The sequence below is a fragment of the Chelonoidis abingdonii genome, chromosome 3 (assembly GCF_003597395.2).
Source record: "Chelonoidis abingdonii isolate Lonesome George chromosome 3, CheloAbing_2.0, whole genome shotgun sequence".
In the NCBI taxonomy this organism is placed as follows: Eukaryota; Metazoa; Chordata; order Testudines; family Testudinidae; genus Chelonoidis; species Chelonoidis abingdonii.
The window spans coordinates 156,141,768-156,146,927 of NC_133771.1; positions in this window are offsets into that span (position 1 = coordinate 156,141,768).

Sequence of the window (5,160 nt, forward strand, 5' to 3'; positions counted from 1 at the left end):
ACCACCAAGCAGAGGAGGACTTTGTCACAGACTGGTGTCAGGGGGGATCTTTCGTGTGCCAGCATGGGGGGGAAAAAAGAGAGGGTGATTTAAAAAAAAAAAAGGAGAGAGTTTATTTATTTTTTTTCACACAATGGATGACGTAGTGCGGGGACTGATACAAGCCACAGCAGCGCAGCAGGAGGATACCCGTGTCCAGGCGCCGCCCAACAGGAGACAGTGTGGCTGCAGCAAGAACTAATCGCTCTGCTATGGACCAGCTCTCAAGACGAGCTATGTTGCGAGAACTGGTAGACCAGGTAAAGACCCTAAGAGCTGAACCGTGGCCATGATGGACGCGGCTCATACGGGCCAGCCACTGGCTGCAGAAAATGACGGGGAGGATATGTAGAGGCATACCTTCTGGCCTTGAGAGGCAGGCCCTACGGGGGCCTGGCCTAGAATCAGTGGCTGTACCTTGCCCATGCCTGTGTGGAGCCCAGAAGGCCACCATGATCTGCTACTAGAGGCTGCAGCACACCCCCAGCTGAAAGCAGAGATGCCTGGCCAGATCCGGTAGACAACTGCAGTGCGGGCTCCAGCGGTACTGAAGCGATGGAGGTACCAGGAAGACAAACCCACGGTCCCAACTGTAAGACTCATAACATCTGCACGAAAGTGGTTGCAAACAGAGTCCGGAGTCCGAAGAGAACTAGAGTTCTGGTCATCAACGGGTACATGAGGGCACTGCCACCAGATCTCCGCAAATGGTAGGTCAAAACGATCCGTCCACCTTAGATGAATGATCACGCTGGTAGAAAGACGCATGACAGCCAGGAATGACCCCGACTACCCAAGGAAACCCCGTCGAGCAAACACCCACCCCCCCAGCCTGGAAGGTGGCCCTGCCAAACCCTGGGGAATCTTAGGTTAGAGGAAGAGGGGGGCTGAAAACGCAGGAGACCCAGAAGGAAAGGATTGGCCGGAGTGGGGGAAACCCGGACAAACCCCCTAACCCATGATAGGGAATGATTAGAAACATTATAGATGTTATGCATGTGGGAAGTGGGGACACATAGCAGCACAGTGTCCCAGCACCGAGGAGCCAATGCAATGCAACTGGGGACTGGCAAAGTCCCATGCTCCCTTATCCACCTGCGGGCGTCCATTAGCCCCGCAAACTACCCAGGCGGTGAAGATAAATGGAGTAGAGACTACAGCACTTGGACTCGGAGTGCTATCACCTATATCGGGTAAGCTGGTACAAGTAGCCAGCTGCTACAGAGCCAAACGCGTATCAGGACGCGTGCATGGGGCACCGTGAGAACATACTCCCACCATCCCCAGTGAGAAAGAGAGGTTCAGGGGAACCCCATTGAGGTGAACAGTGCATAGTTTCCTAAACTCCATATCCTGTAGTCATTGGAGGGACTTATCCCAGGTTTTGATATTTACTCCCCAGAGAGGCTGGAGGGAGATGGGACTGTGGCAGCAACTCGGCATTGGGGGAAATGTCAACCCATATGTTTTCAAGAGGTTTCTCAGATCTTATTCTCATCCCCAAGAAGGCCACGAAAGACAAAAAGGAAAGGAAGGCCCGCGAAGGCCTGGGACCCGATCCTGACCCTGGCCAGAATACCGCGCTAGTGCAGATGGATCCGAGGACACAGAGAAACACCAACATGGAAGTGAGCCGGAGGCTGGCCCAGCCATGACGTGAATGAACCGTGAAGAAACAGAAGGGCCCCCTGGGAGCGTCAGCAGGTTATGCTGGAGAGAGATTTTTGGAGGGACCAGCAGAGGAACCCAGATATGAAAACATCAGGAAGAAAGTGGGCTGACGTATAGGATTGGGACACCAGTGGAGGGGAAGTCCGGGTCCAGGACCCTACTTTATATGAAAAAGATTCTCCTGTACCATGGATGGTGCAAATGCAGGAGCAGGAATACATCAACTTCCTGGTCCACAAAACATCAAAAGCCAGTAGGAGCCCGCGCCACATCACTGTTTGGAGGACACTTAGGGGTAGAGAAAACCCAGGCCAGGATCCTGCGGAGGTTCTCTGGCCAGAAGTACATGAAGATGTCAGGCGATACTGCAACTCTTGTCCAGAGTGTCAGCTACATAGCCTCGCCCACACTTGCAGGGCCCCTTGATACTCTTCCAATAATAGAGGTTGCCATTGAAACGCATAGCCATGGATCTGATGGCCCTGGAAGACAGCTCGGGCCACCAACATGTTTTGGTTGTACTAACTATGCAACCGGTACCCAGAAGCCGTTCCCCTACCGCAACACAGCTTCCAAGACAATAGCTAAGGAGCTACTACAGATCTTTTCCCGGCTTGGGTTTCGCCAGGGAGAACTTGACTGATTCAAGGGACACTTCTTTCGTGTCCAAGTTGATTGAAGGATCTCTGTTCGTTGCTCCATGTACAAGCCCTACGGACCTATGTAAACCACCCCAAACAGACAGCCTTGTGGAAAGGTTCAATAGGACCCTCAAGGCCATGATCAGGAAAGGTGAGCCAGGATGGGAAAGACGGGAAACCCTATTGCCTTACCTCATGTTTGCCATCCGAAGTCCCACAGGCCCCACAGGTTTCTCTCCATTCGAACTACTATATGGCGCCATCACCGGGGCATATTGGATATAGCCAAGAAACCTGGGAACAGGAGCCAAATCCCAGAAGGAAACATAGTCAACATGTACTACAGATGAGGGATCGGATAGCTCGAGTTTACCCCATTGTACGGGAACACTTGTAAGAAAGCCACAGGAGACCCACGAACCCATTAAACCACCAGCAAAGCTTCGACGGTTCCAACCAGGGGACGAGTAAGGGTCCTGGTGCCACAGCAGAAAGCAACTGTTGGCCCAGTGGCATGGGACCTATGAAGTGATTGAAGCCGGGAGAGTAAACATAAGGTGCGCAGCCAGGCCACAGGAAAACCTGAGCAAATTTACACATCATCTTCTAAAACCTGGCATGATCGAGAGCTTGCTTAGTCACCCAGGAGAACCCTTCCCAGAAGGATAACTTACACGAGCAAGTGAGGATATCACCCGACTTGATGCCCAAATCAAAAGGTGAGGCAGTCGACATGATAATCGCAATCGAATGTATTCTCTACAAAACCGGGGCGGACGACTGAGACCTATCACCATATCCGCACGATTCCCCGGAGCCAAAGGTAACACTGCAGTCCAATCGTTCTAGTGCCCAAAACTGGTGTGGCCATGAGATTCTGTAATGACTTTCGCCGACTGAATGAAGTATCCCAATTCGATCGTACCCCATACACGCATCGACGAACTGGTTGACTGACTGCGTAGTGCCCGATTCTTGACTACGCTGGATCTGACAAAAGTTATTGGCAGATTCCCCTGACAAAGAAGCTAAGAAAAGACAGTGTTTTCTACCCCGGATGGGCTATTCCAGTACACAGTCCCCCCCTTCTGGTACATGGGGCCCCAGCTACATTCCAGCGTCTCATGGATAAGCTGCTGCGCACCTATACTAGTTATGCAACCGCATACCTAGATGCTGTCATCATCCATATTCCAAGGGGAATCCACATGGAGAAAGTTGAGCGCCATACTAAGCACCTTAAGGCGGGCTGGCCTCACCGCTAATCCCACAAATGCGCCATAAGGACTAGCAGAGGCTAAGTACCTGGGATATATTGTAGGAACGGGTATAGTGAAGCCCCAAACTAATAAGCTAGAGGCGATTCAAAGCTGGCCCGGCCGACCGAAAGAAGCAAGGTCCGTGCGTTCCTGGGTGTGGTAGGCTACTACCGACGTTTATCCCCACTTCACCAGTAGGGCAAGTCCTCTAATGGACTGGTGAAGGCCCAAGGTCAGACATGGTGAAAGTGACCACCGCAGCTCTCTGTAATGACCTGATCCTCACATGCCCCGGACTTTACCAAGGAATTATTTGCAACAGATGCTTCCGAGGTGGGGTTGGGGGCGGTTCTGTCCAAATGATTGGAGAAGAACACCCAATCCTCTACCTAAGCAGAAAGCTGCTCCAAGAGAACAGAAGTATCAGTAGTCGAGAGAGAAGCCCTTGCTGTCAAATGGCCATGGAGACGCTGCGTTATTACCTCTTAGGCCAGCGATTTACTCTTGTGACTAACCATGCACCCCTTCATGTGATGCAGAAAATAAGGAAAAGAATGCAAGGGTCACCAGGTGTTCTTGTCCCTCCAACCATTCCAGTTCCGCATACAGCACCCGGCTGGATGCCACACGGCAACGCTGATGGTCTTTCACGAGCACACTGCCTGGCGTCCCAAGTGCCCAACCTATGGTGTTGAGCAGAGGGGGGGGGATATGTGATGGGGCAAGGCCAGATGGCTTCAGTAAAGTACTGAGAAACAGGTAGTTAGCCCAAGCTAAACAAATCCTAGTACCCTAGAACCAAATGGCAGTTGCTCCAGGTTAGATCAAGGCACCTGGAGCCAATTAAGATCTTCTAGAAGGCAGTAGAGATAGCTACTTAATTAGAACACCTGCAAGCCAATCAAGGCAGGCTAATCAGGGCACCTGGGTTTAAAAAGGAGCTACTACCAGTCAGGCAGGGAGGAGCCAGAGGAAAGGAGCGTGTGAGAGGAGCTGGGAGCAGATACTGCAAGGAGCTGAGAGTGAGAGATGTACCGCTGGAGGATTGAGGAGGACAAGCGTAATCAGACACCAGAAGAAGGTCCTGTGGTGAGGATAAAGAAGGTGTTGGAGCCGGCCATGGGGAAGTAGCCCAGGAGTTGTAGCTATCCACAGGGCCCTGGGCTAGAACCCGGAGTAGAGGGCAGGCCCGGGTTCCCCCCAAACCTCCCAATTCCTGATCAGACACAGGAGGAGCTGACGCAGCCTGGGGGTTCCACAAGAAGGGAAGATCACTGAGGTGAACAAATCCGCCAATAAGCGCAGGACCCACCAAGGTAGAGGAGGAACTTTGTCACAGTACCATACACTGTAAATACATGCATATATAATTGACTTGTTATAATTAATTGTTATTAGAAGGCAGCATTATCTAGAGGTTAGAGCAGGGAACTGGGAAACAAGATGCCTTGGTTCTTTCCCCAGCTCTGCCCTTGACTCAGTGCAGGCCCCTGTGCAAGTTACTTCTCCCCTAGTGTCTCCATTTTCCTATCCATAATATGAGGACAATA